Here is a 16,919-nt window from a genome sequence, read left to right on the forward strand (position 1 = left end):
AAGAAACTTACCCTTAGTGACAGGGCCCTAGACCTGAGTAGCAGGAACTCCTTCCTGTGTTCAGGTTAACTATAGTTAGACCAGGAAAATCCATATCTTGTTTAATAAATTACATATTATTATATCTGTAATAGAACGTAAAGATCCAGTTTTAATTGCACCCTAGGATAAAGGAAACTATCATATTAGCAATCCACCTGTCAAACCAGTCATACACTTAGGGAAACCCTGTCAACACTGCTGCAGGAGGAAATATCCTTTGGCTGTGATGAAGATCTTGCCATCCCCAATTGAGCCAAAGCTCAAAAACCTTCCAATGTGGATTGCTTCATGGCCGGAGTTGAAGCCTGGGCTGGAGGCAGTGGCTGGACTTTTCCCCATTGAAGAAAACATGGACATCATGGAAGGTAAGTCACAGAGGATAAGATCAGGAGTTCCCATTCAAGCGTCTGCTCATGATGCCATCTTAGCCCCTCATATCTCTGTTCTCAAAGGTTTTTTCAATGGGGCCTGTTTTCCAGGTCCTTGACCACCCTTATTTCTCCAGAGCCACTTGAAATTTCTTCACCTGCTCCTGCAAAACTTCCACAGTACATCTGAGTTCAGAAACCCCTCTCTCTACTTCTGTAACTCAAGAGCAAACTTCTCAAAGATTTGTGACATATTGGTAATTTGGCCCAAATTTTGTCTAATTTCTTGGTGAGTTGTTCAAGTATAGCTGCTATGATTTGCACAAGCAATGTTTCACTTATGAAGAAGGGTCCCTCCATTAATGGGTCCACCATTTTTGATTCAAGCAGTTGTGACTTTCCTTTTGCCCATTTTTGTCATCGTTTCAATTTTTTCTAAGCAACTGTCCATAAAATCCATAGTGTGCATCATTTACTTATAACTGTCAAATGTAGTCTTATTCTACCATGATGAAGGTGGATATGGCCGGAGGGGGAGGTGAGGCAGAACAAAGTACAACAAGACTTCTTCCACTCAACTCATCATGTGATTTTCTGTCCTCTGGAAATGTAATTACTACAATTTCTACATCACATAATCAGGCTCACAGGAAGACATAAAAATATGTTCAGGTGAAGATCTAGCTCCTGATCAGATCTTTACCTAACTGTACATTTTGTAATCTATGGCCAAACAAGTTAAATGTTCTCCTTTCATGTTTCTCTTTCTCTAGTACAAACATCAAAAGAGATTTGCAGAGCAATTTTCTGTACTCTACTAACTTGTTAATATAAAGATGCTGAACATCGACATTCCTTGGTGTCAATGAGGATGACATTGAATCCCCATACATCCTCGGTGTCAGGTCCGATGCTGACTGGCAGGTGGAAACCTATTCAATGCATGTCCACTTCCAGTGTCGGGGCTGGGTCTGGCAGCCATGGGGATCAATTAACCCAATGCCAGTGCAAGTACCAATGTTGATGTCAATGCCAACGTTAACGATTCAGATCAGGCTCCAAATATTTTGTCTCTTTGAGTCTCTCTGGACAGATGAGTCTTTCTCTACATATGCAGACAAGGAACACAACTGTCAGGGGAGTGTACTGGCCCCAGACACAGAAGATACCAAGAATGGGTATCCTTGCCAGAAATGGTCCTATTGCACCAGGCACAGCACTTAATGCCAGTGGGAACCTTCAATGATATCGAAAGGAAAACAGCCGTGGCAACATCAAACAACTTGATGGTGATTGAAAAAGGGGGGCAAGCACCAGAAAAAATAAAGGGACAAATGCCTGACTGGAGCGCAGGCCTAAGAGGGCCTACCGAGCGTGCCAAAAATAAAAGGAAAAGCCTAAAACAATAAAGGAAGGGAGAGGAGAATTTCTGAAGAAAAATAAAACAAAAATCAGAGGAAAAAAACCCATAAGGAAGGCACCAAAAGTTCAAAAAATCGACTCACTCACCAGATGCTGTAAGGAGCATGGGACAGAGCATTCTCTCCTCACAGCAGAAGAAAAGAGACTGCTGGTTCCGCGCTCTCACAGCAGGTGGGAAAGTACTCTCGAATATGCTCTTAAAATCATGCATGCTTTAAAAGTGCTCCACACTGTGCTCTAAGTTAAGCTCGTAAATTTGTGCCCTGTTTTTAGCTGAAAATTCATCTTAATTACGGACATTAAAGTTTATTTACTAGTAAAGAGGCCCATTTTGAACAGAAAGGAAACAGGTGCTAGCAAGGTTCCAGGGCCCCCTCCCCCTCCTGTTCCTCTCCCCCCTCCTCTTCTCCCTCATCATCCCCTGCCCTCCCACTCCCCCCTCCGCATCACCCCCTCCTCCTCCCCTCACCCCTCCCCATCACCCCCTCCTCCCTCCCACCCACACCCTCTTCTCCCTCCCTCCTCCCCCTCCTCCTCCCCTCTCGACCCTCCTCCTGCCCCCTCCTGCCCCCCTCCTCCTCCCTTCCCGACCCCCTCCTACTCTGACCCCCTCCTCCATTCCCCCTCCCCCTCCCTCTCTCTCTCTCGTCTCAGGACCTCCACCCCTCCCCCCCTCTCTCTCATCTTAGGATCCCCCTCATCTCAGGACTCCCCTCTATCCGCGCCCCCCTCTCCTCCGATTTCCACCGCCCAGCACCTCCCTCCCTCTGTGTCTATGGCCTGTGAGTTCAAGGAGGACGTGTGCTGTTTAAAAAGTTTTACCTCCTGCTCGGCCACCAACACTGAAGTGCAGCAAGTACAGACGCCACTTCAGACAGGCTGTGGTTTCAGTTGTTCCTGTGGTCCCACAGCCTGTCTGAAGCGGCGTCTGTACTTGCTGCACTTCAGTGTTGGTGGCCGAGCAGGAGGTAAAACTTTTTAAACAGCACACATCCTCTTTGCACTCACAGGCCACAGATACAGAGGGAACGAGGCGCTGGGCGGTGGAAATCAGAGGAGAGGGGGGCGCGGACATCGGAGGAGAGAGGGTGGCGTGGAATTTGAATGGCAGTGGGGCCGTCGCGGCCTGTGGAACTCCGATGACGGGAGTGGAGGGATGGAGAGTGACATCAGGAGATGGTTACGAACACAGTGAGAGACATTGGAACGTTGCAGGAGCAAATTACTATATTAGATTTGGATTTTGCTCACACCTTTTTCAATAGTAGCTCAAGGTGAGTTACATTCAGGTACACTGGATGTTTCTCTGTCCCAGGAGAGCTCACAATCTAAGTTATGTTTATAAAGTTAGGCCTGCCAACCATTTAGCTAGATTTATGATCCTAGTGCTGAAAAGCAATGCTAAGCTCATAGGGAGCAATTCTGTAACTTGGCGCCACAATGGGCACACTTAGCACAAATTCTATAACGGTTTCAGAATGTGCCTAAGCCATTATAGAATATTCATGCAAAGCCACATTAGCGTGCAGTCATTTAGGGGCACCCACTTTTGACTGATCAATGACTGACAAAAGTTGGCATGCATAAGAGCCCCATGGAATACAAGCAACTTATAATATTCTATAAGTTGTGTGTGTCACTTGGCGACACACCCATGGCTCATGAATTCTCTGCCCATATGTATACCCCTTTGCAGTTACACACAAAGGAACTTTGATGCATACATTATAGCGCCTAGTGTTTATGTGTGTAACTGACAATTATGGGCACATCTGACTTGTATAAGTGCTTTTATGTTATTCAATAACATATATGCACACTTGCTCCCAAATTCTATAAAATTTGCTAAAAATTGCACACGCAATTTAACTGAATAACAAGCTAATTAGCAACAATAATTTTGACTTAACAAGCAATTATTGGTGTTAATTGGATTTAATTAAAATTCACACATGCAGATTTTACATGCAGGTTCAAAAAGGGGGCACATCCATGGGAAAGGCATGGGCAGATTGGGGGCATTCCCACAATTTATGCACATTGTTATAGAATAATGAGAATCTGCACCTAATTTAGGTGTGGGAATTTACACCAAGATTTCATTGATGTAAATGGTCATGCCTAAATGTAGTTGTGGTCCCCGGCTCTAAGCACTATTCTATAAATGGCACCTATCTTTAAGCGCTGTTTACAGAATAGTGCTAACAGATATTTTTTCAGCATCAATGTTTTAGATGCCATTTAGATAATTGTCATGGCGCTGCTGTGATACCAGCTCTGACCCCCGCCACTTATCCCTTGGAGTGGCTTGTGGGACAGCATCCTTCTGTGTCCGCTGTCACTCATGCCCACATAGGGCATACACACACTTCAGCTCAATTGATATAGGGCTAGTGGCGGGACTATTATAGGGCTAGCAGTGGGATGACAGAGGGGCTCAGCAGGGTGATGTCATGGCCCTGGGTATTTCTAGGCAAGCCCAGCCCCACTCCAAGTGCCATCACAACTGGTTCCTGCACTGCCAAGTCCTGCTTGCCTCCTAGTTCCTGCTTGTCAAGTCCAGCGTTTATCCTGGTTCCTTGTTTTCCAAGTTCCACTTGTCTCCTGGTTCCTGCTTGCCAAGCTTCAGCCTTGTCTCCTAGTTTCCTGCTGTGCCAAGCTCTTTACTTGCCTCTTCTTCTTCAACTCTGGAAGTGATCTGTCTGCCATGATCAGGAATCTGGCTATGGTCCTAGGGCTCACTAACCAGGATCACAACAGCTGGTGACTCTGTCAAGCTCATGACAGCTTGTGAAGGCCAGGAGCTCGACAGAGTCACCAGCCCTGCAGCTGCTACAGCAGCTTGTGCTCCACCTACAACAGCCATCCGGGGCTGTGCAAACATTGACCCATCAGATAGACAATACCCAAGGGCTGGATATAGCTCTAGTGGCAGCCCTGCCTCCTGTCACAGAACCTGGACTGGCTGTTGTTCCCAGTGGCATGGGTATCCGCATTGCCCCACCTCCACATTTCGATGGAAACCCAGAAACCTGTCGGGGGTTCTTGAACCAATGTCAAATTGTATTCAAATTGCAAGCAAGAGACTTCATTTCTTATAGGACCAAAATGGCCTATCTCATTTCTCTCCTTACTGGCCCTGCTCTTACCTGGGCCTCCCCTATCTGGGAGAGAAATGAGCCTATACTGAAGAACCTAGCAGAGTTTATTGCCCATTTTCATAGGATTTTTGAGAAACCTGGCAAAGCTGGTAGCCTAATGGTTAGTACAGTGGACTTTCATCCTGGGGAACTGAGTTTGATCCCCACTGCAGCTCCTTGTGACTCTGGGCAAGTCACTTAACCCTCCATTGCCCCTGGTACAAAAATAAGTACCTGAATATATGTAAACCGCTTTGAATGTAGTTGCAAAAACCTCAGAAAGGCAGTATATCAAGTCCCAATTCCCTTCCCTCCCCTTTGATCCTGGGGAACTGAGTGTGATCCCCACTGCAGCTCCTTGTGACTCTGGGCAAGTCACTTAACCCTCCATTGCCCCTGGTACAAAAATAAGTACCTGAATACATGTAAACCGCTTTGAATGTAGTTGCAAAAACCTCAGAAAGGCAGTATATCAAGTCCCAATTCCCTTCCCTCCCCTTTGATCCTGGGGAACTGGGTTTAATTCCCACTGCAGCTCCTTGTGACTCTGGGCAAGTCACTTAACCCTCCATTGCCCCTGGTACAAAAATAAGTACTTGAATATATGTAAACCGCTTTGAATGTAGTTGCAAAAACCTCAGAAAGGCGGTATATCAAGTCCCAATTCCCTTCCCTCCCCTTCCCTACCTCAGCAGTCACAGAGCTACTGAGCTTACAACAGGGGTCAGAGACCCTAGGTGACTATCCCATTTGTTTCCAGATCCTAGTAACTGAATTGGAATGCAATAATGAAAGCCTAGCCACTGTGTTCTAGCAAAGCATATCCTCCCAGATTAAGGAAGAATTGGCTGGGCGTGAGCTCCTTACGAATCTCAATGATCTAATTCTACTAATTCACATCAGTGGATATCCACTTTTGTGAACGAGCCCTAGAATGGGAGGACGGTCGCAGCCCTTTTCAGTTGGCTCCCACATTCCAGTGTGCCTCCCCCTTCGCAGTCTTCTTCACCCGCCAGCAACGTGGAACCTATGCAGGTAGATCAGCTGGAGCTTTCGGATCAAGAGAAGCAGCAGAGAGGGGCACAGGATTTGTACTTGCATATGGGGCCTGTCCTGTGTATGCCTGCCAGAAACTCTATGCACGTCCAAAACACATGGCAGAAAATCATTTCTATTTTCTACTGCTTGGCGCTAACTGGGTGTATGCGCACTGACCATTACCATCCGGTTAATGCGTGAGACCTTACCGCTAAGTCAATGGGTGGTGGTAAGGTCTCAGGCCCAAAATGGATGCGCACTGATTTTTATTTTGCTCACGTCCATTTTTAGCAAAAAAAGGTCTTTTTTGCAGGTGCGCTGAAAAATGGATTTGTGCACATCCAATACATGCATCTACACCAGCGCAGGCCATTTTCAGTGCACCATAGTAAAAGGGCCCCTAAGTATATTATTAGTAGTACTATAAGGGCATACCACAGAATGCACTCGGGTGTCCTGTGGTAACTGTCAAATTAGTGTGCTAAAAATAATTTTTGTGAGGGGACGGATAGAGTCATCATTCCTGCACTAATCAGTTAGCATAGCTACATTCAGTGGTGTGCTGGAGCCGGCTCGCGCCAGCTCGCAAGAGCCGCTTGTTAAATTTTGACAGCTCTTGCGAGCCGGTGGTTGTTGTTGGGGGCGAGCCGGCTCCATTGCGGGAGGTAAGCATGGCAGGAGGGCGCCATCACAGGCCATGCTTACCTCCCCTGCCGCTCCGAAGCATGTCCAAAGATGTCCTTCGCTCCCACCCTCCCCTCCCGCTCCCCTCCATCATTTTTTAATTACCTCCATCGAAGCGCGCGCCATTTAAAGCCCTGCTGCGTGCTGGCCGTCTCTCCAGGCTTCCCCTGCTTGATTCGGATGATGTTCGTGCCTTAGTCCCGCCTTCGCGAAAAAAGGAAATGACGTCAGAATGAAGGCGGGACTAAGGCACGAACATCATCCGAATCAAGCAGGGGAAGCCTGGAGAGACGGCCAGCACGCAGCAAGTCTTTAAATGGCGCGCGCTTCGACGGAGGTAATTAAAAAAAGATGGAGGGGAGTGGGAGGGGATGGTGGGAGCGAAGGACATCTTTGGACATGCTTTGGAGCGGCAGGGGAGGGAGGAGAATCGCTGGATGGGTAGAGGGGGCAGGGGAGAGACTTGCTGGGCATGGGTGGGTAGAGGGGGGCAGGGGAGAGACTTGCTGGGCATGGGTGCATAGAGGGGGGCAGGGGAGAGACCTGCTGGGCATGGGTGGTTAGAGGGGGGCAGGGGAGAGGCTTGCTGGGCATGGGTGGGTAGAGGGGGCAGGGGAGAGACTTGCTGGGCATGGGTGCATAGGGGGGGCAGGGAAGAGACCTGCTGGGCATGGGTGGGTAGAGGGGGGCAGGGGAGAGACTTGCTGGGCATGGGTGCGTAGAGGGGGGCAGGGGAGAGACCTGCTGGGCATGGGTGGGTAGAGGGAAGCAGGGGAGAGACTTGCTGAGCATGGATGCATAGAGGGGGGCAGGGGAGAGACTTGCTGAGCATGGGTGGGTAGAGGGGGGCAGGGGAGAGACCTGCTGGGCATGGATGGGTAGAGCGGGCAGGGGAGAGACCTACTGGGCATGGGTGGATAGAGGGGGGCAGGGGAGAGACTTGCTGAGCATGGGTGGGCAGAGGGTGGCAGGGGAGAGACTTGCTGGGCATGGGTGGGTAGAGGGGGGCAGGGGAGAGACTTGCTGGGCATGGGTGCGTAGAGGGTGGCAGGGGAGAGACTTTCTGGGCATGGGTGCGTAGAGGGGGGCAGGGGAGAGACCTGCTGGGCATGGGTGGGTAGAGGGGGGCAGGGGAGAGAAGAGAATTGCTGGGTATGGATGGATGGAGAGAGGAGAGTTTCAGGACATGGATGGAGGGAAGGGAAGGGAGAGAGAAGAAATGCTGGACATGGAGGGAAGATAGAGGAAGGAGATTAGATGAGGGAAAAGGAAGTGAGGAGAGAAACTGCACATGGATGGAGAAAATAGGCAGAAGTTGGATCCACTGTACAGTCAAGTCTGCAGAGGACCAGAAATGAAGAAGAAAGGAGGAAAGAAAAGAAATAAATGGAAAGGAAGCCCTGGAAACGGAGTCAAGGGAACAGATAGAGAGCAGCAGGATCAGATACTGGACCAGCATGATCAGAGAAACAAAGTCACCAGACAACAAAGGTAGAAAAAAAAATAATTTTATTTTCATTATAGTGTTTGGAATATGTCCACTTTGAGAATCAGGTGCTGAACGTTAAAAGTTTATATTTATTTACTTATTTATGGCATTTTATCCCATATTAAACATGAATTAGGTTGGAACCTGGGATAATTTAATTTTTTTTTCCTGGAGAGAGTAATGTGTTGGTGGCCGCCCCCCCCCCCCCCCCCCCCCGGGGTATAGCCAGCTCTGCAATTTTTTGGGGGGGGGCGCAGAGCTGGGTGGGGGGGCGCAGTGGTGGACGGGGGGGCGCCGAGGTGGATGGGGGGGGGCGCCGAGGTAGACCATGGAGAGAGCCTGTTGTTAAAAATTTACCAGCACACCACTGGCTACATTACCACATGCTAACTGGTTAGCGCAGGAATACTGCATGAGCCCTTACTGCCTTCAAAATAAGTGGTGGTAAGTACTACTACTACTACTACTTATCATTTCTATAGCGCTACTAGATGTACACAGCGCTGTACACTTGAACATGAAGAAACAGTCCCTGCTTGACAGAGATTACAATCTAACTAAGTACTCACATGGTAAAACATTTTAATGACTTTATGCTACATTAGTGCATGACCATTAATACAAAAAATACCAAAAGGCCATTTTTATCACAGTGGTAAAAATGGCCTTAGCATGCAGGAAAAGCTTGTGTAAATGTATGCTAAATTTGCCACAGCTTAGTAAAAAAAAAAGCCCCAAAGCTGGGAGCATAAGTCCTTTGAATATCAGGCTCAAACTAATTTTCAAGAAATTGCTGACTTATTTTAATAAAATATTTAGGGCCTCTTTTACTAAGCTGCTACAAAAGAGGGCTGGCGCTGGCATTGGTGCGTGTTTTGCACATGCGCCAAGGGCCCCTTTTACTGCAGCTGGTAAAAGGGAAGTCTCGCTGGCAGAAAATGGCTGGCAGCAATTAAAGCACTTGCTGTGTGGCCATTTGGGGGGGGGGCAGCCCTTAATGCCACCCATTGAGGTGGCGGTAAGGGCTCCCACATTAACCCGGTGGTAACCAGGCAGTGCAAGGCTCTGCCTGATTACCACCAGGTACACTCTGGACTAGAAAAATAAATTAACTTTTGTGGCGCCAGAAATGATGGCGTGCTAGGAGTGGGAAGTACCGCCGGGCTGCTGAGGTAGCCTAGTGGTACTTCCTGTAGAGTGCTTAATAAAACGAGCCCTTAATGAGATTGGTATGGGATCCTCACCCATTAAGGGGAAGGGATGCATCTCCTGGCCTCACTGCTGGGGGAAGCACACTCATTTTAACTGCAGTAGTAACCCAGTGGAGGAGTGGCCTAGTGGCTAGAGCACCTGTCTTGACATCCAGAGGTGGCAGATTCAAGTCCCACTGCTTCTCCTTGCGATCTTGGGCAAGTCATTTAACCCTCCCTTCCCTCAGGTACAAACTTAGGGTCCTGTTTCATAAGCCACACTATGGGTGTTTCTAGCATTAGCACATGCTAAAAATGCTAGTGCACCTTAGTAAACAGGGCCCTTAGATTGTGTGGCAGACCGTGAAATATCCAGTATACCCAAATGTAACTCACCTTGAGGTACTACTGAAAAGGAATGTGAGCAGAATCCAAATAAATAACATAGCATACTGGATTGACATCTTTAAAGTATTTTCAATTTCCCTAGTGGTATTTACAACAGTCTATGCTGTTCTGTGTCCCAGAAACAGGATGCTGGGCTTGATGGACCTTTGGTCTGTCCCAGTTTGGCAATACTTGTGTACTTATGTAATGCCTCTTTAAAATGTATATACTCCCTGAACAGGAGAGTCCTTTTCCAAGGCAATCTCTGGTTTCTTACTTACAGTAAATGGTGATATCTGAAATCCTCAGACAAACCAGTGTAGACACAAGCTACTTGCTTTTCTTTTACTGTCTAGGGCAGATAATCTGGCATCAATTCACAGCAGGAGTTCTGAGGTTTGACACACTGCTGTCCACAGGAAATGCCTCACCAGATCCTCTCTAATCTGGAGATGAAGCAGAGAAGAACATTCATGCTTCTCTCTCAGTGTTCTTTTGTGGGGGAAGGATCAAAACCTGGAACTTTCCCTAACTAGGTCTCTGAAATATCTTCTTCGGCCAGAATCCATAGACTGAACACCCAGTGGGGTGCACAGGACTATACTGCTCCCTGAGTTAGAAAAGATATTTACTATTTAGTAAATGAAAAGGCCTTTGCATTAAGCATGTTTTTATCTTCTAGTCTTATTTTTAGAACATTCCAAATGTATCATGTGCAAAAAGATATTGTTTCTTTCCATTTGTATTATGTTCTTGATATTTCGGTCTTCTTGAATTGGGACACAGTACAGCGCCCTGTTTTCCATAGGATCTCTGCCATTTTCAGCATCTTATGCAAGAAGGATTCTCACATAGTTTGCCACATGTTCACCTACTATATTTTGAAACATGGTTAGTTTTACTGTTGCAGGAAAGTTACTGTTTTCATGTGAGTTACCAACTGTTTACAAGAAGGAAAGAGAGCTCCCTCTACTTGTCAGATGGAAAACAGTCATGGGACAGGTCCTGTAAACACACCAAGGAACATAAAATTCCTGAACAGACAAACAAATGACTCTCTCTCTCTCTCTCTCTGTATTTTTTTCTGGGCTGTTTGATATCAAGGTATGGTAGTGATGTGGTCTAAGTCCCAACAGAAGGCACCCCGGTATTTTATTTTAAATGAAATATTAATTCTACATTGTTAATCCAATGGTGAACCCTGATTATGGTTTAAGGGGAGGGGATCAAAATGTTAGTTTGTTTTTAAATCCAAATTTTATTTATTAACTAAGAGTCCCATTTACTAAGAAATGGGCTTAGCGTATGCTAAAGCAGGACTTTCCTACGCACTAAATCCATTTCTAGCATATCACTAAATAGGGCATTTCTTCTACATTTTTGCAGATCTTGGACTAATTATTCCATTAGCGCATGGGACTTACAAAAAAAATTAATGTGGATTTTCCCCGAGTCCATTTTAACTATGGTCTATGGACTTTTCCTTTAGGAAGCCAGCCATCTCCGCTAAGCTAACTGCTTATATTACATTCTCTGGCAATGAACTCCAGAGTTTAATTACACGCTGAGTGAAGAAATATTTTCTCCGATTTGTTTTAAATTTACTATTTTGTAGCTTTATTGCGTGTCCTCTAGTCCTAGTATTTTTGGAAAGAGTAAACAAGCGATTCATGTCTACCCGTTCCACTCCACTCATGATTTTATAGACCTCTCCTCAGCCATCTTTTCTCCAAGCTGAAGAGCCCTAGCCACTTTAGCCTTTCCTCATAGGGAAGTCATCTTATCCTCTTTATCATTTTTGTCGCCCTTCTCTGTATCTTTTGTAATTCCACTATATATTTTTTGAGATGCAGTAACCAGAATTGAACATAATATTCAAGGTGCTGCAGCGATACAAAGGCATTATAACATCCTCATTTTTGTTTTCCATTACTTTACTAACAATACCTAACTGCACCCGACCTCCCACCTGTGGTTGGTCAGTGCTGTTTGTGACGAACCCGGAAGCATGCTGACGTCAATTCAGGAGATGGATGCAGCCTTACAGAGAGCACGAATGCTTCAAGGCTTCACTTTCTCAGCTTCAGAACGTTGGAGGTGCTTTTTATTATATAGGATGATTTGGCTTCCTCTTTCACACATGCATCACTTTGAACTTGCTCACATTAAATGTCATCTGCCATTTAGATATCCAGTCCCCCAGATATAGGTGCAGAATATAGAATACACTTAGTTGATAACTCAGCACCTAAAACTACATGCATCTTGTCAGCTATCGTTGTCAATCCTGACACATCTATTTACACCAACATAAACATGGTGTAAATCCTGGCACATAGATTTAGGCGCACTGGGCCATATTGTATAACTACTTGTGCAAATTCCAGAATGCCCATGAAATGCCCATTTCCCTACACATAACCATGCCCCTTTTTGCCTGTGTGCATTAGAAGTTGGGCGCACTGCATTACAGAATGCGCTTAGCGAGTTGAGAGTAAATTCTAATTATTGCCAATTAGAGCTCATTATTGCTTGTTAAGAGCTGTTAGTGTTGATTAGCTTGTTAAGCCAATTAAGTTACGCACATTGTTATAGAATATGCTTGGATTTTGGTGCGAATCTCTAGGCGCGCTATGTAGAATCCGGGGGTAGGGCTTAATGTCCTTAGTAAAAGGGCCCTAAGGTGACAATTCTTTGCTCAGCTACAATAGGTTAAAGACTTCATCATTTTCTTCCTTGCAAGGAGAGAATCATATTTTAGCAGAAAGTTGTTTTCTTTGTCCTTTGCCCTGATGCTAGTTGGATTGTCTCTTCTCCAAAGACAGACTGACTTTGGCCTTTTAGAGAGCTGCTGTGACAGTAGAGACTTCTGTCAGAAGGTGAACAGAGTGGTAAGCCATGTAGGTGATAACTACTAATCACAAAATTATGTATGTATGTATAAATAAATAAATGTCAGAATACCCATGAAATGCCCATTTCCCACCCATAACCATGTCCCTTTTTGCCTGTGTGCATTACTACTACTACTCATTTCTATAGCGCTACTAGACGTACGCAGCGCTGTACACTTGAACATAAAGAGACAGTCCCTGCTCGACAGAGCTTACAATCTAATTAGGACAGGCAAACAGGACAATTAAGAGATAAGGGACTATTAAGGTGAGGGTACTGAACAAGTGAATAAGGGTTAGAACTTATGTATGATCATATGAACTTTTACTCGGTCTAATTTTTTTTAAATCCATGAAAATTACTAAAGACCTAAACGTAACGAGATTGAATTCATTCTAAATGAAAAAGAAAGCCACTGCAACTGAATCCATCCCTTTAATACAATGCTTGAGAAATAAACATATATAATATAATAAATATGGCACTAACAAAATGTTCCTGTACAAAGTTTGTGTTTTGGAAGACAAGAACTATACAGTGGATGAAATGTTGTCCATGTTTCCATCTGTCATTACTCTGTGTATGGAGACAAACTGATCAAAACTAGACTCAATGATGAAGCACAGAGATGTTACCTGGCATCCAGGCAGCATAAATTCTTCAGTTTGAAGTTGTCCTTCTGAATTTTCAAGCTCTTTCTCTGCACATTTTTCAAAATTGACTGGGTCCTTGGATACGCTTTTTTCAAATTTTAAATTCCGTACTAAGCAAGACTGCACTGTAAGTTTGTTGATTTTTGCAGGCCCACTGAAGCCAATAATGAATTCCTGGGGGAATATTCCAGTTGTTGTCCAAAAGGTTTCTGATTTCCCATCCAGGATGTTTTCAGGCGGGTAGCGCTCATCGCAGGATGTAGCTAAAACCACGGTAGCTCCGCACGAGCTCAGGCACACATCACCCAGTTTTGTCATCGCGCGCCAATTCGCCAGCACAAGCGTTTCGGACCCCGAGACCGCAGTGCCAGTGCAGAAGAGTCGCATTAGAAGTTAGACGCATATATAGTGACAAAGGAGAAATGCAGCAGGTTTTCTATTGATAGGAAAACATAGGGAATCCCAAAGGAAAACTCTTGCTCCTGGAAGAAGCCAGACAATGTGACCTTGCAGAAACAAGGGGGAAGGGCAGGAAGAGTCAGAACACCAGCGGCTGTGCACGCAGCCTGCTCTATGGAGTCCACAGGAACTTTGGGAAGTGTAGTCTAAAGCCCTGGTTTCTTGCAGGTGGTTGGAGGGGATAATAAGCATTTCCAGCACCTGCAGGAAAGGAGGTAGGGCTGAATGCCTGTCTGAGCAGTGCTGCTGACAGAAAGAAGAAGGAGAGAAGAAGCTTTCAGTTTGAGGAAGGTGAATGTCAGGTGTAAGTTGTTGGGCTAGGAGTTCCCAGAAGAATGTGAAAGGAGAAGCCCTAATAAAAGGCTTGCATGGAGAAAGCTGAGGCGCTCCAGCATTAGTTGGAGGCAGTGGAGTAGCCAGACCTGACGTTTTGGGTGGGCCTAGAGCTAATATGGGTGGGCACTATGGGGCTGATATTCATCCAGTGGTGGGCAGCTTGATTAAAGCCTGCTGCCAGCACTGAACTCGGAAATTCAATGGCACACCATATCCAGCAATCAGCATTGAACTTTTGGTGTCATTTTTGGCCGCCGGAACTTAACCGGCTAAGCCAATATTCAGCGCTAACCGGTTAAGTTCCTAACAGTTAAAGATAGGACTGCTATTTCTGCAGTACTATTAAATGCTAAACCCAGTGCTGAATATCAGTGTTAACTGGCTATATCTATTCTATCCGGTTCTTGTATACCGACCGTGTTCCTAGATCAGGATTCACAACAGTTCACAAAAAGAGAAGCTTTATCTGATTTATTTTCAAATGTATGCTTGAATGTTATGTTGAAATTCTACAGGTGCCCTTGGCCTGGATTGGCCGCTGTCGTGGACAGGATGCTGGGCTCGATGGACCCTTGGTCTTTTCCCAGTATGGCATTACTTATGTACTTATGTAAACTAAAAATTTAAAAAAAAGAGAATATCAAACAATACAAAGAAGTTACATAAATCCCAAAACAACCTTATATAATATTAAACTTGACCCTCGAATGCATTCCATTAGTGTGCTCCTTGAAAAGGAAATGATTTTTCCAGAATGGATTTAAATCTAGCATTTTTCATAGAAGGAAAACCTAATGTTAAAGTTTGAAGATAACAAAGATTTCTCTTTGAAGAAGAGATTTCAAATAAATCCACCAGACCTTCTGCAATAAACCCAAAAAAGAGCCTTAGAAATCATACACATCACTTTAAAACTGATGCGCTAAACAATAGGTGACCAATGTAACTCCCTCAGTACAGGTGAAACACTATCAAATCGGCTCAAACCAGAAATCAATCTAGCTGTCGTATTTTGTAATAACTGCAAGCGAACTTTCAATTTACAATTAATCTGAGAATATAAAAAGTTACAATAGTCGCGTGATATAACAGTTAGCCACTGTGCGCTAACCATGAATATTCAGCAGCGATAATCAGTTATCTCCCTCTGAATATTTGCAGTTAGACGGTTAAATGCTATTCAAGCAGTCAGTGACCATTGCTGACCGGTTAAATAGCACTGAATATTGGGAGGTATAGGTATGATTAGTGTTTCTTGGGATACTACTAAATAATGCCTTAGAATGCACTTGATGATGGATTTCTAAGGAAATAGTCTGCCCAACAGCTGTCCTGTATCAACATAACCCACATATTGTCACACTGTCAACATCAAGATTTTTTCCCCACCTACTATGATATCTGTAGCATACAGAACATATCTTTCAATAGAAAAAATGTATTCAAATTCTGGTAGCACCTCATTAATAGCAACACAAAATCCATTCAGTGCCAGATACCTTGGAGTTCTTTTACTAACAATTAGCTTGTGTTATTTGCCATAGACCTTATTTTATTTCTATGAGCCTTGCAGCAGAAAACATGCACTATTCATTAATAAAAGACTCCCTTTGTGAAAATAAGACTAAATCCTGTAAAGAAGCTTCTGAGAGCCTATGCTGCAAACTGTAACACCACCAATTCTGAACACACAAATACCAATAGCAATACCTTTAAAAAAAGGAAGCAGTGAATATACACAAGAACAATAGGTGTCCCATTGAAAAGCCACACTGATATAAATCCCACACAAACCACACACATGCCAGAAGAATCTCTCACCTGAGTCGCATGTAGAACACAGACAAACCCTCACCAATTACAGAATAAAGGACAAACAGTTTGAAATTGTCCAGTAGCCCAGCATCAGCCCTTCCCTTCCCTGCCCTCCCTTCCTTCCCTTTAGCCCGGTATAAGCCCTGCCCTTCCCTACCTCCCCATCCCTCCCTGTAGCCCAGCATCAGCCCTGCCCTTTTCTTCCCTACCCACCATCCCTCCCTGCAGCCCATCATCAGCCCTGTCTTTCCCTTCCCTATCCTCCCATCCCTCCCTGTAGCTTGGTATCAGCCCTGCCCTTCCCTACTCCTCCATCCCTCCCTGTAGCCCATCATCAGCTCTGGCCTTCCCTTCCCTACCCCCTTCTCTCTCTCTGTAGCCTGGCATCATCCCTGCCCAGTGTTGCCAACCTAGCTTATTTCCCACGAGCTTGGGCTTGTTACTTTTTGAAGTTGCAGGTTTCTTTTTTCTGAACTCATGGGTAGCTTGTTTTTGGGCTTGTTCTTTTTTCTTGCATTTGACTTAATATATCGCCAATTGCCCACAATTGTCGCCGTGATAACATTGCAAGTAAGTAGCTGTAGGCACCAAGGACACCTGTACCGACACGAGGGAGGAAAGGGGTTCAGTGACCAGAGTGCAGATGCCGGAATGCCGTGGAGGAGAGGGGGGAAGAGAGTAGTGTGGCACTGCAGCTGGGTGGGCCTGAACCAAGATTACACATAAAACCGGTTCTGTTTTGTTTTTTTGACTGGTCAGTGCAGAGTCCATCCCAACTCAGAAACCCACCAGCAATCCAAAATGACACAGAATAGTTTACCTGAGCAATGCTTCCTTGCAGAAGTCTATCGCAGTGCCCCCCCCCCCCCCCCCCCCCGATGAGGCCCTGGTCAGTGTGCTGGAGAGGAAGTCATTGGAGGAGTAGGCATAACTCGGGCGAGGGGATGCTGCTGCAATGCAGTGACTTACTGCTGACTCCTGGCGTCTGGGGCTAATGAATG

The 16,919-nt window shown here is 45.4% G+C and overlaps 1 pseudogene; it reads right to left on the bottom strand.

The window, feature by feature from the left end:
- Positions 1-13,037: 13,037 nt before the first annotated feature.
- LOC115460115 lies at positions 13,038-13,652 on the bottom strand (annotated as a pseudogene).
- Between the last annotated feature and the right edge of the window lie 3,267 nt (positions 13,653-16,919).

Source organism: Microcaecilia unicolor, chromosome 1 (assembly GCF_901765095.1).
Source record: "Microcaecilia unicolor chromosome 1, aMicUni1.1, whole genome shotgun sequence".
NCBI classification, from domain to species: Eukaryota; Metazoa; Chordata; class Amphibia; order Gymnophiona; family Siphonopidae; genus Microcaecilia; species Microcaecilia unicolor.